Source organism: Macaca fascicularis, chromosome 6 (genome assembly GCF_037993035.2).
Source record: "Macaca fascicularis isolate 582-1 chromosome 6, T2T-MFA8v1.1".
Lineage (NCBI taxonomy): Eukaryota > Metazoa > Chordata > Mammalia > Primates > Cercopithecidae > Macaca > Macaca fascicularis.
Window position 1 is genome coordinate 157,450,811 of NC_088380.1, and position 25,580 is coordinate 157,476,390.

The window sequence follows — 25,580 nt, forward strand, 5'->3', positions numbered from 1 at the left end:
GATAATATGCATACACTGTATTTTACAAACCCCCTTTATTTTTATTCTTATTTTTTGAGACAGAGTCTTGCTCTGTCACCCAGGCTGGAGCGCAGCGTTGCGATCTTGGCTCACTGCAGCCTCCGCCTCCTGAGTTCAAGTGATTAGATTCTCATGCCTCAGCCTCCCACGTAGCTGGGACTATAGATGTGTGGCACCATGCCTGGCTAATTTTTTTTTTAGTAAAGAGGGGGTTTCACAGCTGGGCGCAATGGCACATGCCTGTAATCCCAGCGCTTTGGGAGGCTGAGGTGGACAGATCACAAGGTCAGGAGTTTGAGACCAGCCTGGCCAACACAGTGAAACCTCTTCTCTACTAAAAATATCAAAAAATTAGCTGGGTGTGGTGGTGGGCGCCTGTAATCCCAGCTACTCAGGAGGCTGAGGCAAGAGAATCGCTTGAACCTGAAAGGTGGAGGTTGCAGTGAGCCAAGATAGCACCATTGCACGCCAACTCGGGCGACAGTGCGAGACTCCATCTCAAAAAAAAAAAAGAAAAGAAAAAGAGGGGAGTTTCACCATGTGGACCAGGCTGATCTTGAACTCCTGGCCTCAAATGTTCCACCCACCTCGGCCTCCCAAAGTGCTGGGATTACAGGCGTGAGCCACCGCGCCCAGCCTACAAAACTCTTTTAAATCATAATAAATTGTCAACATCTTTATGTGTTATTAAATATTTTTCTACTACATCAAATTGTGTTATTTCTATTTTGTGGAAATTGCAATCGTTAGTGAAGTGCACAAAATTTAAGGCTCAAGTGTCCCCCTTTTTCCTGTCCCCCAGTAATACTTCTGACTCTTCGGTGGAAATCTGTCAGACATTCTCCTGTGTACATGACAAACTGGTGTACATGGTAGAGCTGTGTCATAGTTTATTTAGATGATTCTTTCACATTGGGCATTGAGGTTAGGTACACAGCTGTCTGAAGCCCACAGGCAGCCAGTGTGACCAGGGAAGCCTCCTGGTTCTGAGAGCAGATCATAGTTTCTCCCAGAAAATCTCACTAGGGCAGCATAATAAGCAATGTCCTTAACAACATGCCGGCCATTAACACAGGAATGAGTTCCACTGGGCTGTTTCCTTGTAAGGTCATGTTTGCTTTTACTTTTAAGTTAATAAAAGTAATAACATTCATTGCAGAAAAATTTAAAAATACAAATAGGCAAATGTAAGAAAATGAAAATCACCCATAATATGGAAATAAGCCCATGCGTGATGTTTATAATGTCTGTTGCCTCAGTCTGTATGTCTGTTGCTGGCCACACACAGTGTGCTAAGTGGCTAGTATATGTCTGTAGGTACAATACTATCCCACTTGTACAGATGGCCACCTCTGGCTTTTTAGGTTTGGTGAATGGCCCAAAGTCTTTTGGCTGCAAGGGGGCAGAGGCTGCCAGAGGACCCAGGCCTCCAGCTTCCAAGTCTGCACCCTGAAGCACCCCTCACTCTACACCCCTCAGTTTCGCTCACTGAACTGCCTGGAGGTTTTTCTCTTCCAGCGTAAGATGTTATAAGATGTTATCATCTGCTTTTTTCACTTACAGATAAATTGTGACCATCTCTTGGTGGTGTTAAATAACCCTCTTTATGGAATTCCATTTTATGGATGTATCACACTTTATTTAATTGTTGAATATGTGGGTTATTCTAGGTATTTTTTTAGTGTCATAAACAAAGCTATGCAAAACATTTTTGTGGCTTAACCCTTGAGCATGTTTCTAGTTATTTCCACAGGACTGTTTCCCTAATGGCCCTTGCTGACCTGTCTTACCAAAGGGCAGGGAGGTCAGGGAGACTCTGGGTGAGGGGAGCACCCAATAAGGTGTGCCCACCCCGTTCTTAGCTGGGTCAAGTCAGCTTGAGGGAGACATCCTAATCTATGTAGAAGACAGCAGGATGCCTTATTCTTTAAACAGTGCTCTATAAATGGTCTCAGCTGAGTTCAGAGAACCACTGAAAGGCTGGGAGCTTAGCTTGGCAAGTGATACCCATGTGGGCATGTGAGTGCAGCCCCCGTGGCTCTGCAGATAATTGAATTTGAAGAGGAACGAGACAAAACCAGTCTGCAAAGGTGATGTCCCCATCTCCAACAGGGGAAAGAGGATGCAATCCTTCCTCTGCAGAAATGGACTCTGAAATTGGAGCAACTCCCAGAGGTCCCAGAGCTCTACTCCCAGAAGTGCTCCAGGGGCTGTTCTAGTGGGTGAGTGGGGAATGGAGGGGCTTCACACAGTCTTCCTAGTATGTGGGGCTTGGTGGAGTCTTGGACCACAAGTTAGCCAGAGTGGAAAAGGAGAGGATACCAGGCAGGGGGAAAGATGAGCACGGCCTGGAGATGAGAGGCAGAGCCAGTGCTGCAGAGGAAAGCCTTAGTCCGCAGGGTAGAGGTTAGGGGCAGGGGTGCAGCAGGGGTGACGGGAGTCTGCACTTTACCCCACATGACAGGACTGCCATGATGGCTCAGTGAGGAGACGCGTGACAAGGTTTGGGCCCTCTTTTGACGTTTTCTCCCTCCCTCCCATAATTTCTCAGACACCCAGAAGCCAGGCTGGGTGGGTGCTGGGAGAGAGGCAGGGAGGAGGACACGGCCTGCGCACTGGGAACGGGGCCTTCGGGGGCTCTGTGGGAGGGAAGGAAGGGAGGCTGAGTAGGGTTGCCAGTGAGGGAGACAGCTCCGTCCACTGGAGGCCCAAGGAGAAGGCACTCTCCGCTCCCCCAGACAGGCTGCCCAGTGCAGGCCACCCCTGTGGGAAATGCTGCTCCCTCCACAGGACACAGGGTGGGTGGAGTTGAGGCAAGAACAGGGACAGGGCTCTGCAGCGTCATATCCCAGCTCTGCCTCTCCCTGGCTGTGTGGTCGTGGCCTGGTTGCCTACCCTTTCTGCGTCATAGTTTTGTTATACATAAATGAAAACAATCATAAGAGGAGGATTAGATGAGCTTATGCATGAAATGCCCAGGTGCAGCACCTAGTAAGTGCTCAATAAACATTAATTAGTACTGTCTGAAGCTTTGCCTGCCATGGAGGGAGGCCAAGTGGGCCCTTCAAGGAGCTGAGGTCTGCCCCCCTACCTCTCTTTGTGAGGCCCTTTGAAAGGTGGAGGGAGCAGCGGAGGCCGAGGTCCCGGAACTGAGGAAACCAGAGTCAACCGTAGATGCCACCCCTAGCTTCTTTGGAGGTCAGCCACCTTGCTCCAAGGTGAGTTCTCTCCACTCTTCCATTAAATCAAAGTGTGAGTCCCCTGCCCCTGGCCCTGAGTTGGCCTCTAGGTACAAAGTGCATACTATATGTCAGGCCCACACTATGCACCAAGCACCCTCAAATGAAATCCTTACAGCCCCCCGTAAGGGACTCCGTTTATACGCAGGGTGGGGCCCGGGCTTAGAGAGGTTCCGTGGGTTGCCTGGACGCAGACTGTGGGGTGGCAGAGCCAGGACCCCCGCTCTCTATCTGGCCACAGACCCTGGCTCATGACTGCTGTGCTGGGCTGTCCCCCCTGTCCTCCTCACCCCCAGCCTGACCCCCACATGGGGTCCCCCTCACACTCCTCCCTCCTTGAGGCTGCCCCACCTGGCCCGTCCTGGCCCTGCTGTGGAGGTGAGCCCTGCGGCGCTCTCACAAGGCACCATTCATCCAGGCAGGCTGCTGATTAAAACCATGTGTGGTGTGGCCAGCCAAGGTGGCGGCAGCTCCGGAAGCCAGACCTGGCCCGGGGCTTGTGGGCCTTGAGAAGGTTGGGGGAGGGATCTGGCTGACCCAGAGGCCTGGCAGGCTGGGGGTGCTCTGGGGCGGGACTGACCTCCCCAAGCCATGTACACACACCAAGGGGACTCTGAGCTGTGATTCTGACTCTTAGGTCCAGTCTGGGGATGTGGGAGGCAGAGAGGCCCCCTCCAGGTGAAGGTGGGAACCGGGCTTGGAATGTCTCAGACCCTTGCAAGGCCCTTTTCAAGGCTGCCTGGGAAGGGCAGGCCCTGTCTATGGGGCTTGGTTACCTAGGAAGGCGTGTGTATGTGTGTGTGTGTGCGTGCATGTGTGTGCGTGCATGTGTGTGTACGTGTGTGCGCATGTGTGCGTGTGTGCGTGTGCGCGTGTGTGTGCGCAACCATGCATATGTGCTGAAATCCATGCAAGGTGCCTCTGAGTCCTTGGACTCATGATCGCTTTGGGATTTCCTAAAGGCAGTTTTGTGCAGTGGTTAAGACCATGGGCTCTGGAGGCACAAGACCTGGGTTTGAGTTCCACTTCTGCTGCTCCTGGGCTGTGTGACCAGAGGCAAGCTGCCCAGCCTCTCTGAGCCCCTCTCCTCATTCACCAAATGATGATGGAGTCCTGGTCAATGCGATTGAGCAAAGGTGGGGCTACATTGGCTGGGTAGGCTTTTTGCTCATGGCTGGCCTTGAGGGTGTGCCATCCCCAACCCCCAGCCCAGGGCCCCTAAGTCATTTGGCTGTCACTCCTGACCTCTGAGTTGTGGCTTGTCAGGGAGCTGGGAGGGTGCTAAGTGTGGAGTGTCTGGGTTTCCTGAGGCCAGTTAGAGGGGGTGAACAGGGGATAGGAGAGGTGATCAGGGGAGAGCAGGGGTGAGCAGGGGAGAGCCAGGGAAAGCAGGGGAGAGCCAGGGAGAGCAGGGGAGTGTGGGATCTGCATCCCGTGTGAGGTGTGGCTGAATTAGCTGCCCCTGCCGAGGCCAAGAACAGAGTGAAGCATTGTTCAGGGGCCGCTTGCCCGGGCACGGAGGCTGTCACAGGAAAGGGCGGGCAGGTGGGCTGGGCCATGGCCGGGACTGACCACAGGCTCAGCTGTGTTGGGACCCTTCGGGGGCCTGTCTCTCAGGAGGCACCCTGGTTTCCCCAGGAACACATGTTCTACTGGGCAATGCTCTCCCTGGCTCTCCCCTGCTCACCCCTGCTCTCCCCTGCTCACCCCTGCTCACCCCTGCTCTCCCCTGCTCACCCCCGATCACCTCTCCTATCCTCTGCTCACCCCCGATCACCTCTCCTATCCCCTGCTCACCCCCGCTAACTGACCCTCCCTCTGGGAGGGAGGCCATCTGAGGGTATTGGTCCTAACTGAGTAGCCCCCATGAGATACCCTCAGCCCCTTCTCCCAAGGGTAGGGCTAGTCCCAAAATAGGAGCTCCCTGGAGCCAGGAGTCCTGAGATTCTACCCTGTGCTCCAAGGCCAGGGCCCCTGACCTCAAACCTGGAAGGGCCACGTCCCTCTTTACACGGGGTGATGCTCAGGCCCGGAGGGAGGGGTGCCTGTATCACACAGAGAGCTCCTGGGCAGAAGCTCAGCATTGTCCTTTGGGGTGGACCACTTAGGGAAGAGAGCGAGCAGGCGGCTGTTGTGAGGAGGGGCCTAGAGCTGAAGTGGAACAGCCTCCACCTCCCAGTGTTGTGACTGGGGCATCCACCTGCCCTCTCGGAGCCTCTGTGTCCTCCAGAAGCAGAGAAAAGAGTCCCACCACAGGGGCCTCTATGAGGGCTGGGAAGGTGGGTTAGGGGTTCAGAGCCTCAGAGTGGCTCAGGCTGTGCTCGGAAGGCAACCTGGCTTCTAACCCCAGCGCTCCCCCTGGCCAGCTGTGTCACCTTGGGCAAGACATGTTCTTCTAAAAACATCTTCCTCATGGGATTTTTGGGGAGATAAATCAGCTGCTATGCAGTCATGTGCTCGCCATCACACTCGGCAGGTGTTGTGGTCATCAATGGCCAGGCTATGGTCACCAGATACTCAGTCGGACACTGATCTAGGTGTTCTGTGAAGGTATCTCAGAGATGTGATTAAAGTCCATAATCAGTTGACTCTTTTTTTTTTTTTTTTTTTTTTGAGACGGAGTCTCGCTCTGTCGCCCAGGCTGGAGTGCAGTGGCTGGATCTTGGCTCACTGCAAGCTCCGCCTCCCGGGTTTACGCCATTCTCCTGCCTCAGCCTCCCGTGTAGCTGGGACTACAGGCGCCCGCTACCTCGCCCGGCTAGTTTTTTGTATTTTTTTAGTAGAGACGGGGTTTCACTGTGTTAGCCAGGATGGTCTTGATCTCCTGACCTCGTGATCCGCCCGTCTCGGCCTCCCAAAGTGCTGGGATTACAGGCTTGAGCCACTGCGCCCGGCCCAGTTGACTCTTAAGTAAGGGAGACTATCTGAGATGATCTGGATGAACCTGATTTGAGTGGTTTGAGGCCTTAAAAGCAGAGCTGAAGTGGGACACTGATCTAGGTGTTCTGTGAAGGTATCTCAGAGATGTGATTAAAGTCCATAATCAGTTGACTCTTAAGTAAGGGAGACTATCTGAGATGATCTGGATGAACCTGATTTGAGTGGTTTGAGGCCTTAAAAGCAGAGCTGAAGTGTCCCTGAAGAAAAGTTGTGGACACCAGCTTCAGTGCCTGCTGTGCCTGAGGGTTCCAGCCTGCCCTTCTGGACAACCTGCCCTGCTGTGTTAGTCAGGGTTCTCCTGAGAAACAGAACCAATAGAGGGTGTATGCATGTGTGTGTGTGTGCATGTGTGCACATGTGTATTTATGAGTGCACACGTGTGTGCATGTGCATGTGTGTTGCGTGCATGTGGGTTCGTGGGTGTGTGCATATGTGCATTGCATTTGTGTGTGCATGCTTGTGCATGTACATATGTGCACATGTGTGCATGCATGTGTATGCATGTGCATGTGTATGTGTATATGTGTGTGTATACCTGTGTGTGTGCACACATGTTTTTATATAGACAGATTTGTTATAAGGAATTGGCTCCCCAGATTATGGAGGCTGACCCGTCCCAAGAACAGCAGTTGGCAAGCTGGAGCCCCAGGAGAGCTGAGGATGTAATTCTTGTCTGAGTCTGAAGGCCTGAGAGGCAAGAGCTATTTCGGTTCAAATCCAAAGGTAGAAAAAGCTAATGTCTCAGTTCCAAGGCCAGCAGGCAAAAATAATTCTCTCTTATGGGAGGGAAGGTCAGTCTTTTTGTTCTCTTCAACTGACAGGATGAGGCCCACCCACATTAGCGAGGGCCATCTGCCTTTAGTGATTCCCATGTCAATCTCACCCAGAAACATCCTCATAGGAAAACCCAGAATAATGTTTGACCAAATTTCTGGGCACCACATGGCCTAGTCAAGTTGACACATAAAATTCACTGTCACACTTACGCATTTCAGACTCACCTAGCCAGCCCCTACAATCATGTAAGCCAAGTCTTTGCAATAAATATCTTACTATACATCTCTTACTAGTTGTGTTTCCCTGGCTGAACCCTGACTGACACACATAGTGAGCTGTGATAAGAATAACAATCGCAATTATCGCCTTTTCTGGGAAGTCCCCAGCAGTAGGTCTGCATGTTGTAGGCCTTTGGCAAGTGCCAAGGAGTCCCATTTTATAAGTGGAACAGAAGTCACAGCAGTTTCTTGCATGACTCCAAAGGGCTCCAGGCAGCCAGGACAAGTCCCATCCGAAGTCCCCAGCACAGACAGCCTCACGGCCCCACCTACACTCCATAGCACGACAAGGCTGGCTTCTCAGGGTGCCAAGCATGCAGAAGAGGGACCTACTCGCATAGCTCCATTGCATGCCAGGCCCTTTGCCACTAGCTTCATCTATTAACCAGTCATCTAATCCTCACAATAGAGCACCAAGGTGGCTACTGATGGCGTCGGCAGCCCGTCTGGAGCAGCCGCTGCAGGGACATCAGCTGCAATGGGGGAGCCACCGCCAGGGCTGCGTGTTCTGCAGAGCCAGAGGGGGCCAAGAACGGGTGGGAGCCCTGCCCCCTACCAAGTCAGCAGGGTGGGATCCCCATGCTCCCAGGCACAGCCACGACTCTGGACCTGTGCGCTCAGGGGCCTGGGAAGTCCCCCTCCCCCGACAGGCTCCGATGTATCTGCTCCTGCTCCCAGGCCTCTGCCTGCTCCTGGCACTGCTCCAATTTTGGAGCAAAGTTGTGGCTGAGCCCAGGTGCTGGTCACAATCCAGCCAGGTGTGCACGCACTCAAGGCAGCACTGACACACCAGCACCCCCACCGCCTTGACCTCCTCTGGGCACCGACAAGCATGGGAGGAAGGCCAGGGATGACTGAGGGCAGCTCGGCACCGGCCCGCCGGCACTCCTTGCCATGAACAGCCTGGACACCATGGACAGCATGTTAATGGCAGAGGCAGACAGTCCCTGGGCAGAAAGGGGCAGGTCCCTGGTGAAACCCCACCTTCAAGCCAGGGATGGCCTGAAGCCTGGGTGCTGGGCTGCCTGTTCTGGGTGAAGTCCACAGCCCAGCCAAGAATAGCTTCTGGTGCTTTTTCCAGGCCACCTATGGCTGCCCATGGACGAATCAGCAGCACTTTCTCCCTTCTAAGCCCATAGAAACCCAGACCCAGCCAGACCACACAGTCTGGACTACCAGCTGCGGGTCTCCTCTCCACTGCGAGAGGGACACTTGTCAGGATGACCTGTCTGCGGGAAGGAGTTACCCACTGTGGGTCTGCTCTCCGCTGAGACCCGGACACTTGTCAGGATGACCTGTCTTCGGGAAGGAGCTGCCTACTGTCGTCTGCTCTCTCGAGCCGCCACTTCTAAAGAGGTTTAGGAGCAATAGTGACAGGTTTCTTTTATGCTTCCCTCCTTTCCAAGATGGTAGTGTGGGTCTACTTTCATCCCAGTTTAAATTCCAGCTTTCGACCTTGAGTTTCTGATTCATCTTTGTATTTTGCGTACTTGGCGTGGAGTAGGTGTCCAATAAATGTTAATTGTCACATCTTTTTATCTAGGCCTCCGTTTTCTCAATTATACAGTGGCGATCCTGATACAGTCTTGAGACTTGTAGGTGTCTGATAAATTGTTTTTTTCTTTCTTTCTTTATTCTCGCCACTTCCCTTGTATAGACTCTCTTCTCTGCTAATACCATTCCCACCCCACATTGGGTGGAAGGAGACGAAAAGGAACTGTAAGAAAGGAAGGGATATAGAGAAGAAAGGGGCTAAGATGAGGAGGCCTGCTTCTTCTACTCCACATGTTCTGGGTGTTCTAGTCAAGGTAATTAGTCAAGGAAAATAAAAAGTCATCCAGATTGGAAAGGAAGACATAGGCTGGACATGGTGGCCCGTGCCTATAATCCCAGTGCTTTGGGAGGCCACCAAGGTGAGAAGATTGCTTTAGGCCTGGAGTTTGAAACCAGCCTGGGCAACAAAGCAAGACCTCACTTCGACAAAATAAAAAAAAAAAAATTAGCCGGGTGTGGTGGTATGTACCTGTCATCCCAGCTACTCAGAAGGCTGACGCTGGAGGATTGTGTAAGCCCAGGAGTTCAAGGCTGTGGTGAGCTGTGATCACACCACGGCACTCCAGCCTGGGTGACAGAGCAAGACCCTGTCTCTATAAAAATATAAATAAGTAAAAGTAAAAGAAAAAAAGAAAGGAAGCAGCAAAGCTATCTCTAGTCACAGATGATATTATCTTGTGCATAGAAAATCCTAAGAAATTCACTAAAAAACTATTAGAACTCATAAATGAGTTCAGCAAGGTTGCAGGATATAAGATTGATATACAAACATCAATTGTATTTCTACACATTCACAATGAACAATCCAGAAACTAAATTAACAATTCCACTCACAGTATCATCAAAAAAAATAAAATACATATAAATAAACTTAACAAAATAAATGCAAATTTTATACTCTGAAAACTACAAAACTGTTGAAAGAAAGTAAAGATTTAAACAAATGGAAACCACTATATATTCCTGGACTAGATGACTCAATTAACATTGTTAAGATGGCAGTACTCCCAAAATTGATCTACAGATTCAACACAACCCTTATCAAAATCCTAGCTGATATAAATTGTATAAATTGACATTCTATTTCTAAGATTCATACAGAATTTCAAGGGATCCAGAATAGCCAAAACAATACTGAAAAAGAATACAGCAGGAGGACTCACACATTGAGATTTTAAAGCAACTGCAGAGCGACAGTAATCATGACAGTGTGGCACAAGGATATGTATTTATCAAGTCTAGAGTCTAGAAATAAATCCATACATCTATGGTCAACTGACAAGGGTTCGAAAAAAGACCATTCAGTGGGGGAAAGAATAGTCTTTTCAACAGAAGAAAAGAAAGAGCTTGGGCTTGGGAATCTGGCAGATTCTGCCATTGCCTTGCTGTGTGACTCTGAGCAAGTGGCTTAACATTTCTGAGCTGAAGTTTTCTCATCTGTTAACACGAGGACAAGAGTGCTCATATCACGGGCATAGACACTTGAGATCTCCTATGTGAGTGCTTAGCAGAGCAGACCCCTTGGGCAAGTGCACGAAGGCAGAGGAGTACTGTGCGAATCTGCTAGTGGTCATTAGGGTCACTCCTTCCAGGTCCCCCCAGGAACCCCTTTTGCCAGGAACAAGCAGGGTCGGTGGGGATTGAGTGTGCAGACGGGGCTTGGCGGGGTTCTGCGGGTTGGTAATAAATGAACAGGAAAGGAGATTCCATTACGCAGGAATGTCTGGGGAGGGGGTGGGGAAGGAGCCGGCTCCTCTCCCAGCACCAGCCAGCTCTGCGGTCTTGATTGATGTGCCTTGCACCGCGGCAGCGGCGGGCCTGGTGGAAAGAGGCCCCTTCGCTCACCCTTCCTGGAGCTAGGCCAGCAGCCAGATGTTCCTGGCCTTTGGGGAGCTGGGGTGGGGGCAGGGGAGGCCAGCAGCGGGCCAGAGGGCAGCTGCCCAGACGGCGAACCTCTCTACCTCCTCCTCAGCAGCTGGACCCAGGTGGCGTTGGCTGTACTGCTGACCTTTGGCTGATGACTGTGTCTCCTGGACTTTGGCTCTGTTCAGGATTGGGGGTGGGGTTCACCCACCCCGTCCTGCTGGGAGAGACACACAGCTGCCCAGGAAAGGGCTTTGGCTCCAAAAAGGAAAATGTCCCACCTGCCCAAGGTGCTTGTCTTACCCTGGCCAGAGGCACAGGGAGAGGTGTGACTGGCACCTGAACCATCCACAGAGGAGGAAAATCCAGGTTGAGGCCCCTGGGTGAGTGGTCTGGGGAGAGAGTCTGAAAGCAGATTCTGGACTTCTCAGAGAAAATCCCTCCAGCAGGCGCTAAGATGAACCCAAGGCACATTTCCTCATGAGCTCCTCTCAAGTACAGTGTTATAGCAGAGAGCTGCAGGCCACCAACTCTAGCCCTTTCAATGGTTTTATTATTATTGTTATTATTTTATTATTATTTATTTTATTTTATTATTACTACGTGGCCCTTCCCAGGCATTGTGTAAGCTTCCTTTCATCTTTTTTTTTTTTTTTTTTTTTGAGTCGGAGTCTTGCTCTGTCGCCCAGGCTGGAGTGCAGTGGTGCGATCTCAGCTCACTGCAAGCTCTGCCTCCTGGGCCCACGCCATTCTCCTGCCTCAGTCTCCCGAGTAGCTGGGACCACAGGCACCCGCCACCACGCCTGGCTAATTTTTTGTATTTTTAGTAGAGATGGGGTTTCACCGTGTTAGCCAGGATGGTCTCGATCTCCTGACCTTGTGATCTGCCCACCTTGGCCTCCCAAAGTGCTGGGATTACAGGCGTGAGCCACCGCGCCCAGCCTCATCATTTTTTTTTTAAGAGACAGGGTTTCAAACTCCTGGCCTCAAGAAATCCTCCCACCTCAACCTCCCAAAGTGCTGGGATTACAGGCATGAACCCTGCACACAGCCAATGATTTTATTATTAAACACATAATAACTAGAAGAGAATATAACAAAAAAGAGAACTAAATATCACCCCAAAATTACCATGTTAAATGACTAACTGCCAATATGTTGGTGTCATTTCTCCTATTATTTCTATCCTGGGTCTATGTAGTATTTATGTATGTTTACTCTTCAGGAAGGTGAGCTTATCATACCCATCTAGCTTTGTCACGTTCCTTCTTTTACTCAACACCAGTGGTGCACACCTGGCTACGCTAGGACATGCAGATCCACTTCAACCTTTTTAGGGCCGTTCCATCGTATAGCTGCCCGATGTTGTCGAGCTTTCAGGGGATTTTCAAAATTTCCCTTGAATGGACAATGCAGCATTGAATATCTTGGTACCTGCACCTTCGTACACATGTGAATTATTTCCTTGGGAGAAATGGCTAGAAATAAAACTGCTCAAAGGGTAAACCTATGAACCAACTGAACTTGCACACGCCGGCCCTCATTCTTCCCTCTGCTTATGTCCTTCCCTCAGAGCTGCCCGCGATGTCCACCATGCCCCCACCCCACCTTGGAAGGTGGTTAGTGGTACTGCAAGGCCCTTCACCTTCACCTGTGGCTGGGGTGGCACTCTGGCCAGACAAGGTTGGCCAGGGAGCCCAGAAATATCTCGCCCCATTGATCTCTCTCTAGAGGGCATCTCATGGTGGGGAAGTCCTGGAATGGAACAGAGAGGACCTTGGCTGGGTCCTGTCTGGTCCACACTTTACCCATTGGGAGTGACGGGGTGGGGGGCAGTACCACAGCTTCCTTCAGTTTATACAGTCTGTAAATGACAGCAGGTCCTCTACGATATGCCCACTGCAGGGACTTCTGCGACTCACGTGGGGACTGTGAGAGGCACAAGGGCAGGATGTTCATGTCACGGGCACTGCTCCAGGCAGGGGCCTGTGCAGTGACAGCCCAGCTTCCTACCAACAGACTGGAAACCCTGGTCAGGGCAAGAGCAGCTCAGCCCTGCAGTGAGCGGCTAAAGAAGACTTGGTTGCTTCTCTTTGAGGACAGGGATGTGTGACAAAGCGGCATGAGCTGTGGCTGCTCAGAGGAGGCTGGAGGAGTAGAATGGACTTGGGGGTGACTTCTCAAGGCTTCCTGGAACCCGAGAATCCCAACTGCATGGAACTAGCAGCTTTCTTGACATTTGCACGCAGACGCTCAGTTAACTTTGCACATAAAGTCAACTACTACCAGCAGCATTCTCTACCCTATACACACACACACACACACACACACACACACACACACACACTCTGTCTCCCTCTCTCTAACTAAAGACTGCACCTTCATTGCTTCACACATGCAGATCACATTCAGACACACAATAATAATAATGTAATAATAATTTTGATAACACCTATTGAGCATTTACTACATGCCAGGCCCTTCCCAGGCATTGCGTAAGCCTCCTTTCGTCAGCTTCATTGTAAGCATGAGGGAAAGTCACTTGCCTAAGGTCACAGAGATGCTGAGCAGAGGAGCCCCACCCTCAGCACACACTGCCCTCCCACCAGTCGGACACAACCTGGCCCCCCAACTCCCTGCACGCTGCCTTCCTGCCCGGGCTGCAGTAGCCGAGTGTTCACCACATGAACCCCCAACACCTCACCCAGCCCTTGGTACACAGTAGAACAGACCTGGCTTGTCCAGATTCAGGCAGCTGGAGACACAGTAAGTATAATAAACACAGGCTGTAAACCACCTTCTTGGCTTGTATAGGTGCAGAGTTTTCCCCAGGTCTGCGCTTCTGAACTGGATGGGTGCAGCCCCTTGCCCCTCTCCCTGAATCCTTTTTCTTTCCCTCTTTTTCCCTGTCTGCCTCTCCCTGCTCTCTCCTCTTCTGCTCTCTCAAGCCACTTGAGGACCTACCTACTGTGTGCCTGGCACTGAGGTCGCCACTGGGGCTGTGGTGGGGTGGGTAGCCCAGGTTCCAATCTTTTGGGAAACTGAGAGCTCATCCCATCATGTGAGGCCTAGAAGGAGGGGACTTGTTAGGTCACATGAGGAGGGAGCATAGAGCCAGGCTTCATAGTTGAGGCTCCCTGTGCCCAGGCCAGGGCTTTTATTTGGGGAAACAGCACAGGCCACTGGGAGCACTAATGGTCTAGGGTGGCATGTGCTGCACTCCAGATACATGGCTCAGACGTGGAATCCTAAGGGAGTTCAGAGTGGCCCTGAAGTGAGTTGTATCTTCCATGTGCTGGGTGCTTGTGTGCACCAGGCCCTTTATATACATTCTCTTATCTAGCCTTCCCAACAAGTAGATACTATGATTATCATCTTTCCCCCATTCTACAGACAAAGAAACCAAGGCTCACAATCGTCAAGATTCAAACTTAGGTCTGTTTTCTCTAAAACCTCAGCTATCCCAGCAGGCTGACCTGCCTTGGATGAGGAAGGGACTGGGGCACCCAACGGATAAAGGCTTTGACAAGGAGTTGGGGTTTCAGCAGACCTTGAAAAGGATGGGAGGAAAGAGGGGGACAGCCTGGAAAGTGGGCACTGTTTGAGCCAAGGTATGGAAGCCAAAACATACCCATTGAGCCCTGGGACCAGCAAGGTGACAGCCTGATCAGAGGGAGGCGTTTGGCTAAAGAAGCCATTTGAGCTCTTGGCGTCCTGCAGCTTCTTCCTTGGAGGAAGGGCTGACAGGTGAGCCTGGCCCAGGAACCCGTCTGGGGAGCTCTTGAAGGCTCTGCCAGGGTTGGCCCCAGAGGAACTTGGGAGGCCCTGAGCTGGGCAAAGTTCTCCTTGGCGTCATAAACCAGGCCCCATGGAAGGAGGAGCCAAGAGGCTCCTAGTGACTGTGCCATCCCCAGCGAGGGACGCTGCCAGGGTCCAGCACAAGTACCAGGCTCTGAAGGTCCTCAGGATGCACTGGCATCAGGTTCCCTGCTGTATGGCGCAGCTGCAGGCCCGCATGCAGGACTGGCAGAGGTGAGTGCCAGGCAGAGGCTGCCCTCGGCCTTGGCAGATCTGGTGGGGCTGGAAAATCGGGAAGGGAGAAGGGAAAGCCCATGCTTGATGGCTGTCTCTAGGGTGAGGCAGCTGAGGCCACTGCTGTGATAAGCTCAGTTAAACCACAAATCACAGAGGTTAGAATCAATCACGCTGCAGTGGAGCTACCAAAAGCGCAGCCCGTGGACTCACCTGCCTCCTCAATCTCCCTCTCGTTGTCAAATGCCTTCTCATCTTTCGGGTCTTAGCTCCAGGTACTCTTCCTTAGGGAAGCTCGCCCTGATACCTAACCCCCAACTCCCACTATAAACTGGAGATATGGTCAAACTCCAGAATAGCACTTCTAAAACTGAGGCTTCTCCTATGCTGGTTAGGTAGGTGGATAAATAGACGGACAGATACATGGATGGGTGGACGGAAGGATGGATGGATGGATGGGTGGATGGATGATGTCTGGGCGGAACTTTAGTTTGTTATTATATATTTATTTGTGGAATTATTTGATTGATATTGTGCCCCTTCTAACTGCAAGCCCTGAAAGGGTAGCAGTTGTGTCTATCATGTTCACCGGACTATCCTCAGGCCCTGGAATGTAGTAAAAACCTGATAAATATTAGTTGAACAAGTGGATGCTTGAGTGGATGTGGATGGGTAGATGTATACATGGATGCAGGGATGGATATGTGGATGCATGGATGTGTATGTGGATTCATGTATGTATATGTGGATTCATGGATATATGGATGCATGGATGAATATTTGGATGTATGGATGGATATATGGGTACATGGGTGGATATATGGATGGATATGTGGATGGATGGATGGATGGATATTGGCATGCATAGATGGATATGTGGTTGGATGGATGGATATATGGATGCATGGATAGATACGTGGACTCACAGATGAACATGTGGATGGATGCATGTATGTGTATGTGAATGCTGCATGTAGGTATATGTGGATGCAGGGATGAAGATGTGGATTCATGGATGGATATGTGGATGATATGTGGATGGGTGAGTGGCAGGATGAATGAGTGGAAGAATATATAGAAGAATGGATGCTGGGTAGATAGGTGGATAAATAGGCAGATGGATACATGGATGGGTGGATGGAAGGATGGATGAATGGATGTCTGGGCAGAACTTTAGAATGTTAGACTGTTAGAATGTTCATAATCATGAAACTCTAGAATGCTAAAGACAGGTACCTTTTATTTATTATATTGTTAAAATAAAACATAGCATTATAATTAGAACGGACAAGTAAGAGCTCAATTCCCTCTTATAGGAGATGAGCAGATAGGCTCTGAGAAGTGAAATCGATGTGTCCAAGGCCACACAGCAAATTAGGTGTCCACAAATCTGTTTTCGCACTGCTGTGTGAAACAGCCTCTGGGAAAGGGGTCAGAAAGCTTCATTCCAGTCCTGTCTCTTCTGAGGTTTCTGTGTGACTTGGAACAAGTTATTGGGACTCCATTTTCTCTTTAGAAGAAAAGATTGGGTCTCTCCCAGGGGCAAAATCTAGCTATTCTGTTGCATTTTGGGGAAGGTCAGCCTTGCTGAGCTGTGTCGGATATCCCTCCCCATACCTTTCTCAAAGCCCAATAGAGTTGTCAGGGTAGATGCCAGGCCCCTGGGAGTAAAGTGAAGTGATTTTACAATGAGTCAGTGTACAGTATGAATTTTTTTAGTTTCATAAAAGTGTGAAAACATGGTTCCATATTCCATAGAGAATAAAGTCCAAAGGCCTCAGCCTGACTTTATGGACCCTGGGAGCTTCTGGGACCTCCCATCCTGGTCTGAGGACCAGCCTCCAACTCCCTCTTAAGCCAGTCTGGCCACCGGCCATATCTCCATGCATGACTTTCCGCTCTCTGGTGTGCCCCGGGGGTCGGGGGAATCTGCGTGTTATAAAAGAGCCCTTAGTGAGTTTCTGGCACCACATAACCTGCCTGGAACTTTCTCCCTACCCTGGACTTCTGCAACGCCAGCCTCTGAAGCTGGGGGTGTGTCTGCCAGGTGGAAATTCCCCTTCTCCAGAGCGAGCCTCGACTGCCTGTCCCCACCCAGAGGAAAAGGGGCTCCACAAGTCAGGAAGGGAAGGACCTCTGCGGCAGCCATGGAAGAAAGTAGGTCTTGAGCATCTCAGACCCCCAGACACAGGATTGTGGGCGTCAGAGAGAAGGGGATCTCAGTCTGTCTAGGAGAGTGGGGGAGAAAAACCTTGCCATATGACAAAGGTTAGGGGTGGGGTGGAGGAAGGGGACAGGGGAGAGAAGAGAAGCCTGGGGCGGTGCTCCCAGGAGCTCCCAGGGACCATAAAGTCAGTCTAATGAGGGCTTTGGACTTTATCCTCTGTGGAATATGGAACTGTTTTTTTTAAAGGTGTTCACACTTTTTGACATTAAAAAGCTTGTATTGCACTGTCACTTATTTACAAAAAAAAAAGGCAGCAAACAATACAACTGAATGTTTAGTAAAAAATAAATTTTTCTTCCCCCTCTCCCAATTCCTCCTGGAGAAGCAAACCCTTTTGACAGGTCTTGAATGTCTAAGATGGAGCGATATTCGAGGCTATATTGATTCAATGTATTCCATTGCTTCCTTTTTGTAAGTGGTAATGTACTATACACACCATTCTCTGTTCCAGTGTATGCTTTATAGATTTTTTTTTTTTTTTTTCTGGAGACAGAGTCTCACTCTGTTGCCTAGGCTGGAGTACAGTGGAGCCATCTTGGCTAACTGCAACCTCCGCCTCCTGGGTTCAAGCAATTCTCCTGCCTCAGCCTCCCGGGTAGCTGGTACTACAGGTGTGTGCCACCACACCCAGCTATTTTTTTTTTGTATTTTCAGTAGAGATGGGGTTTGGCCATGTTGGCCAGGCTGGTCTTGAACTCCTGACCTCAAGTGATCCACCCATATCAGCCTCCCAAAGTCCTAGGATTACAAGCGTGAACCACCACACCCGGCCTTATAGATCATTTCTGAGCAGCACATGTAGGTCTATCTCATTGGTTTTACCCCCACTTACTGTCCTGCCATATGGACACTCTGCACTTCATTACCCATGCCTACGAATGGACCTTGACATCATTTCTAGCCATTTGCTTCCACAAACAATCCTGTGACGAACATATCCTCACGCATTCACCTTTGAGCATGTGGGCTGGTGCGCCAGCTGGATAACTTCCTAGAAAGTGGTATTGCTGGTCAAAGGATACATGCGTTTAATTCAGTATGTGTCACCACATTGTTACCTAGAAGGTTTTGAGCAGGGGAATGACAGGCCTCCGTGGTCTGGTCAGTTGCTGCTAATGCATTTGGCAGGGGGTAGAAAGAGCAAATTATTAGATTATAAGCCACACAGGCTCCAGGTCTGAGATGGACTAAAGTATCTTCAAATGAGGGTTTATTCAGAGCCCCTGTGAGCCCTTTCAAAGCCCCCAGCTCTGTGCTCTCCGTAGCGCTCTGGAGCCTGGGAGAAAGGGATTCCAGTAGACAAGTTCCTTTGCTGTGGGGAGAGGTCCCCAGTTCACCAGTCAGGCAAGGACCCACATCCCCCCCGGGGGTGGCTGCAAACAACCTGGTGGGGAGAGGACAGGCTGCCGACAGCTGCAAGGAGCGAAGTTCAGCCAAAGCCCACACGGAGGGCTGCCAAGAGTTTCCTCTTTTCATTTTTCCAAGCCTTGCGCTTTGGGCTGGGGCACAGTGTCATCCTCATGTTTCCTATTATTTTACAAGGCTCCCATCAAAGCGCCAGCCGCACAGGCTCTTTGATGTCTGAGCTGGAGCCTGCCTCTGCCTTGGGGAGAAGCATCTTTGCTGAGGATCAAGAGGGGAATGAGGCCTGAGATGGTCCCCATGCCTCTCCCCTACGTGCTCCCCTGGCTCATCTCCTGGCTGGGACCGTAGGCCCCTGGAGTGGGGCAGAGGGACCACCACAGCCAGCCAAGCTGAAAAGCCTCTAAGATAGAGCTCAGAAGGGGCTGCGGAGGCCCAGAGAGGGCCAAGGGGCTGCTCTAGGCCACACAGCAAATTGGTAGGGCACTTCAGCTCTGATGGTGATCAGACACTGGGCGAGACGGCAGAGGGGATTTCTACCAGAGTCAAACCCAGCCTGGTAGGCAGCCTCTGCCTCTTGGTTTCTGTTTCCCCACCTCACGTCCTAGAAGTCTTTTGGGGCTGATACTGTGCATCTGAGGGTGGCGCTTGTGTGGGTGTCTGCAGTCACCCTGCATAGGTTCAAATCCTGGGCTGTGTCCCTTTTAGCTATGTGACCTTGAGCAAGTTACTTAACACAACCGAGCCTCAGCTTTTTCCTCTCTAAAATAAGATAATGGCAATTCTCAGTTCAGAGGGTCCCTGTGTGGGTGCAATAAGAAGATTCACAGAAAATACTTAGCACAGTGCCTGACACGTGAAGAGCCTCGAAAAGGAAGGGCTCTTATCGTTGTTGCTGGTGGTGACAATAAAGAAGTGGGAAGGGGGCTTCTAAGGTCTAAGCATAGACTTGCTGCTATACCTCCCCATCCCGACCCCAGTCCTAGTCTAAGAAGGGACTGGGGCCTTCTCTGCAATCCAGGGAATTAGCTCCTTTTCTGCCCCCCTCCAAGCCCCTACCTCTAATTCCAAGGCTCTTTTCTGAGCCTCAGGGTTAGAGGGGGTGGGGAACAGATGAGGCAAAGGTGCCAGGCCTGGGTTGGGGGCACGAATGGTGTCTGGGCCGGAAGGTCTGGTAGGTGGGGGAGGGGTGTCTGGAGGACATGGCCTGCAGCCCTGGCTCCTGGAGGCAGCCAGAGTGGAAGGGGGGGTGGGTCTTGGCAAAGCTGAAAAGGCTGGGATTTGACTTGGAAACACATTGAGAAGTCCCTGGCGGCTGCCTCCTCAGAAACAGCCCCTCTGAAGTCGAGCCCGGGACGGGGAGGCTGTTTTGTATAAAGGGGCTCTGGGGACCTCGGTGATGGAGAATGGACTGAAACCTCTCCCCCAGAATTGCAGCATGCACAGCCGAGCCCCCAGCACTTCCTGCAGGCCTGCCCCGGGGGCTGCAGAATTCCAGCCATCAAGCCTGTGTGGGACCAGGGACGGGGCAGGGGAGGAAGGGACTCTGGAGTTCACAGATGGGAAAGGGCAGAAGCACCTTCTCAGATAGCCCCAAGCCTTGGTCTCTTGGCCTTCACCTTCCTGTTTTTTGTCACAACTGCATTGAGCCTGTGATGTTACTTACATAACAGTTTTCTTTAAATTGATTCACTTTTTAAAACCTGAATACATTTATTTCAAAGGGAATTTGATATTGCTACTGTAAAGGGAAGATGGTAACACTCACCATACATAGTAACCATGTAAATAAAATACAATAAAAACAAAAAAATGTTGTTAAATTTTACCTAAAGCCTAAGACTTGTTCTCTCTCTCTCTCTCTCTCTCTGATAAAAAGATTAACAAGTGTCAGAACTGTGTTAAGGACAGGCTAGCACCCAACTAAGACTTTCTTCTTGATTAGATCTGCCAGATAAAATACAAGAGGCCCTGACTCACTCCTGTAATCCCAGCACTTTGGGAGGCCGAGGTGGGTGAATCACCTGAGGTCTGGAGTTCGAGACCAGCCTGACCAACATGGAGAAACCCCATCTCTACTTAAAAATACAAAATTAGATGGGCGTGGTGGTGCATGCCTGTAATCCCAGCTACTCGGGAGGCTGAGGTGGGACAATTGCTTGAACCCAGGAGGTGGAGGTTGCAGTGAGCTGAGATTGCACTATTGCACTCCAGCCTGGGCAACAAGAGCAAAACTCCATCTCAAAAACAAAACAAAACAAAACAACAAAATCGTCAAAAAAAAAAAAAAAAAAAAAAAAAAAGAAGAAGAAGAAGAAGAAAAAATGCAAGATGCCCATTAGGTTTGAATTTCAGATAAACAATGAATAATTTTTTAGTATATATCCTAAATATTGTGGAGGCCCTACTTACCCTGAAAAAAGTTATTTGTTGTTTATCTGAAATTCAAATTAACTGGTCTCCTGTATTTGTACTTGCTGAATCTGGCAACCCCACCCTCGATGAATGAAAGAGTTTTTAAAGGAACAGCTTTCTCACTGCTAAGTGATATTGGATATTTCCATGTCCCTATGCCACCAAGAAAAAAAAAAAATCTTGAGAAACACTGTTCTGATTCAAGATGGAATTAAACCAACAAAACATGCTAGTGTGGGAATCTGCAAGTAGGTTAAGAACATTCCAAATGGGGGAAATTCTGAAGGCTCCATGTAGGAGAAGGAGGCATTGGGGCTGGACCCATAGGCCAGCTAGTGTAAGACAGCAATCTTGGAGTCCAAGCACGCTTCCTCCCATTGAGCCGTGGCCTGAAGGACAGAGGACACTCCTCAGGTGTTAAGTCTTGAGCCTTCTTTCAGAAGACAGGGGATCTTGTGTTTAAGGGACTGTGGTTTGTGAGCTTGAGTAACTGAGTGTGTTTGCCCAAATCACACCCTCTCAGGATGGAGAAGGGCTTTTAAGGGCATCTCCTCTAATACCACCTACAAGTCCTGCCCACCCCATGTGGGCATCTGAACCTTGTGTCCAGTGGTAGGGTGCTCACCACCTACCAAGATAAGTCTTTCCATCACTGGGCAGCTTAGGAAGCTCTTCCTTAGGCTGAACAGAAACCTGCCTTCCTGTTATGTCTCTGTAGATTTACCGCTGCCTTCTGAACAAAGTGCTCCCCTCAGTCCCGGGACAGTCCTTTAGAGTTGTATTGGTAGCCCACTGGAGTCTGAATAGACCCACTTCTTTGAATTCTCCCTCTTATGGCCTGGTCTCTGGCTTTCTCATTTGAAGAGAAATGGCCTTAGACCCCCAGACCAGGGCATGCCTGGCGGCCCTGACTTGTGTGCTATCTTCAGGCAGGGAGTAAGAATGAGGTTTGTCCTGGGAGCTGGGGCCAGGGCAGAGCCAGGACAGAGAGGGAAGCTCCTTTCTGAGCTTTTGGATGCTGAGTCTGCAGGAGTTGCAGGCGGAGCCCCGGAGACCTGGGTTCTGTTCCCTACTCAGTCCCTTATGTGTTGTGCAGCTTCAGGCAACACTCCTTTCCCTTCTGAGCTTTGGCTCTGTTTTATATATTCCAGAGTGACTTGGCCTATTTCTTTTTAGTTTTTTGAGACAGAGTCTTGCTCTGTCTTCCAGGCTGGAGTGCAGTGGTATGATCTCGGTTCACTGCAACCTCTGCCTCCCATGTTCAAACCATCCTCCCACCTCCGCCTCCCAAGTAGCTGTGGCTACAGGCATTCACCACCACACTGGCTAATTTTCATGTTTTTGTAGAGATGGGGTTTTGCCTCACTGCCCAGGCTGGTCTCGAACTCCCGGGCTCAAGTAGTCCCCACAGTTGGGCCTCCCAAAGTTCTGGGATTACAGGCATGAGCCAGCACGCCCAGGGTGTGGCCTGTTTCTGACAATAAAAACATTTGTGTCTGTTCTGGTCGGCCAGTGCTGCTGGAACTGTGATAAGAAGAATTCAGAGGCAGTGTCTGGGTTTGGTGGGTAAATGGGCAGTGTGTGGTCAGTGGAATGGCGGTTTCAGAGCTATGTAGGTACAAGTCATGGAAGACTTAGGGGGCTGCCAGCTCTGGCAGTGCTTGGTTCTGGAATAATAAAGCTTCACAAAGTGAGGTGATAATGACGTCAGACCTGGGGCAGTGGGTGTCCCTGCTGGGCGAAGGGGGGTACCCTGCATGGCCTTGCTGGCCCTGGTGCTATCCTTCTTCAGCCTGCAGATGTGTGTTAGCTCCCGCCCTGCCATCCAGATGGCCAGAGGACAGAGGCGCTCTGTGGAATCCTGTGTGTGGGCCAAGACTTGCGGCTTGAGGGTGGTGTGGAAGGTGGCAGGGAAGCCTGGCCAAGTGGGGCTGGGGCAGTGCAGATTGAGGCTTCTCTGCCGGGGGAAGATCTTTAGGGAACAGAAACTTGGGTCAGAGCTGGGGCTTGGCTGCTACACAAAGGGGCTTTCTCCCCATCCCTGCCTTGCAAAGCCAGGAGGCTGGAAGTGGGGAAAACCCAGACTCTGAGTAGCTCAGAGAGGTCAGAGCAAATCCTCAAGCTGGGCAGGATCCCTAAAAAGCAACCAGTTTCCCCCCCAACCTACCAACAGGCCTTCCTGATAGATGGCATGGGTCCCTCCACCTGCCCCTGGATCTGCTGCCATCTCACTGTGTGGCCTTTGTCAAATTCCTTCCCCCTCTCCCTGGGCCTCAGTCTCCCCAACTGTAAGAAGAAGGAATTGCACAGATGGTCACTACAAGTTTTCCCGGGCCTCACATTTGCAGACTACAAGTTCTCTCATCATCATCAAGTCTTTCAGTTCACAGAGCACTTTCCTATTTACCACTTAGTTTATCCCTGAACAACCTGGGGAGGTGCGCGTGGTGAACACTCTTCTCAGTTTTTTTCAGATGATAAAAACTGAGGCTCAGAGAGGGGGAAAGTCTCTTCCAAGTTTGCACAGCAACGTAATGGCTGAGTGGGACTCTTGCTGCTATGTCCAGACCTCCATCCACTGCCCCAGAAGTTTGCAAGGGGCTTCAGTGGGACCTCGGATGCTGTGGAAGGAGGTCAGAGGCCTGAGGGGAGCAGACGTGGAGGATGGGGGGGATGGGATGAAGCAGGCATGATGGCTTCACTTGTCTGTTATTTTATATGGGTTTCCATGGAGGAAATATTTTGAGGCAAAAAATACTTATGCCTAAAAAGTTGGAAGACCTCGTGCTGTTGCAAGACTTCTCAGGCGGAAGCTTAAGGCAGACCCTCTTCTGAGCTGCAGAGACTCTGGGTTGGGTAGCTTTACCTTGAGATGAAGCGAGAACTTCATGTGTCTAATGGAAATGAAGGGGATTTGCACATTTTAGATTGTAGACATTTAGCATGCGATGGCATTTGGGAAGAGGTTGGAAAAGTTCAAAACACACAGAATCACCAAGTATGAAAATGTCAGCACTGTGAGATGCTAATGCTGGAAGGATCTTCAGAAACCATCTTGCTCCTCCACCTTTCCCTGTTCTTCACTGAAGGGAAACAGAGGCCCAGTGAGGAGAAGAACTTGGCTCAGGTCTCACAGCATCAGGAGCGACAGGACTAGAACTTGGGTCTCCACACTTCGCTGACAGTTTCGGCATAGGCCACTTTCTGGGTAGGCTTTGGGAGTCAGGAGACAGGGGAGAGAGAAGAAAAGGAGGGATCTGGGGGCCTGGGGACAGGCAGACAAGAGGTATGTAAGGCCTAGCCACTCGCTGATAAGAGACCCACAATGTCATTCCAAAGGGCTATTTTATCAAGATGTAATTTTCTCCGCTGCAGACACTATTTTCTTTCTCATGCAGACTGTGCTGGCCTTCGCGATAAGGCGCCTAGACATGTTCACACTAAGGCAGCCAAAACATGAGGCAGGAGGAAAAAAATTCCCTTCTTAATCTGCCCCCACCCCAGCCCACTCCCCCCTCATTTCCTCTCATTCTCTCCAAGTTCTCATGCCCCCCACCCCCCTAGCTGGCTGGCCCCTTCCTGCCTTCCCGTAAGTCGGCCCAAAGGAGCCAGGAAGGTATGTGGCCCAGCGGCTCTTCTCAAAGGAGAGAAGCATGGAGGGGCCTCCCCTGGGAAAAGAGGCCCGGGCCACAGGCTCTCCCATGACCCTGCAAGGGCAGGTGGGTTGGGGGGAAGTCTTGTTCACAGGCTTGCCCCTAGACTCTTTTCTCCTCCGTCCCCACAATCTCTGCAAATAAAACACAGCTCTCTATGGTTTGGGGGTTTAAGCTGGAGGTGATTAGAGCCTCCCCCAACCACAGATTCTCTGCTCCTGACCCCTACTCCTGACCTCCGAATCCAGGGTTTGATGGAGATTCCTGGGGGAGGGGGCCACCCTGCCGACTTTCCCCTTAACACCCCCAGAGAAGAGATCTGGCCAGATAGGAGATCTGGAATTCTGATCCCACAAATCCAGCAGTCACTGTGGGACTAGTCCTTTTTGTTCTCTAGGCTCTCTAGGCCTCAGTTTCCTTATCTGCTCACTAAGAAGGCTGGACTCAGATATCCTGGCCTTGAAATTCTACATCTGGCTTTTTCAAAAGATGATGTTCCATCCCAGGCCTCCTAGGTACTTGGTGAGTTGACAGACTGGCCCCATGTATCAGTGCCCCGCCCCTGCTCTGCTCAGGAAGTCCACCCCGCCCTCCACATCTGGATGGAATTTACCCCCCAAGGCAACTCAATTACCAGTGATCTGATCAGGACGGCTCATGTGTCAGAAGGGGCCCTGGTGAAGGTTGCTCTGCCAGAGATGAAGGTTCCTGGGCCAGTGATCCACCCCTCCCACAGCCCACGGTACCTTCTTGAGGTCCCTGGGTCCCAGAATGTGTCTGGTGAGCAGTGTCTCCTGCTGAGCAAGGGTAGGGGACCCAGAAGAGGCTGCCACCTCCTGCACGGGCTCAGATCCCCCATGCAAAGACCCAAGGCAGGGCAAGGAGGCTGGAAGGTAAGGGAAGATAGTGTACGCATTTCACACCCACGGGGCCCCATCGTGTGCCCAGCCATTTGCAAGAGCTGGAAAACCTCATGACTTCTGTCCACATTCTGAACTCTAGAAGGGGAACCTGGCTGTAGGGCTGGCACCTGCTTGATAGTGAGGGTTGGGGACCTAGTGCTGTGTCTCAATCTGCCTTCCTTGGGAAATCAATACAATCCCGCTGTCTTCCTGTGGCTTCTGCTAAGTTGGCTAATGTGGCAGACAGTGGGCTTTGGAGCTTCCTGTTTCTTCAAGTCTCCATTTAACGCCTCTTACTCTGAGCCCATTGCTCAAGG

The 25,580-nt window shown here is 50.9% G+C and overlaps 1 protein-coding gene across 1 annotated transcript in view; it reads left to right on the forward strand.

Moving 5' to 3' along the window:
* The first annotated feature begins 14,569 nt into the window (after positions 1-14,569).
* SYNPO (synaptopodin) overlaps positions 14,570-25,580 on the forward strand; it is a 75,211-nt gene continuing 64,200 nt past the window's right edge. The window contains exon 1 of the mRNA XM_005558277.5: positions 14,570-14,704. The gene's annotated coding sequence lies outside the window, so the exon portion shown is untranslated. The remainder of the gene's footprint in view (positions 14,705-25,580) is intronic.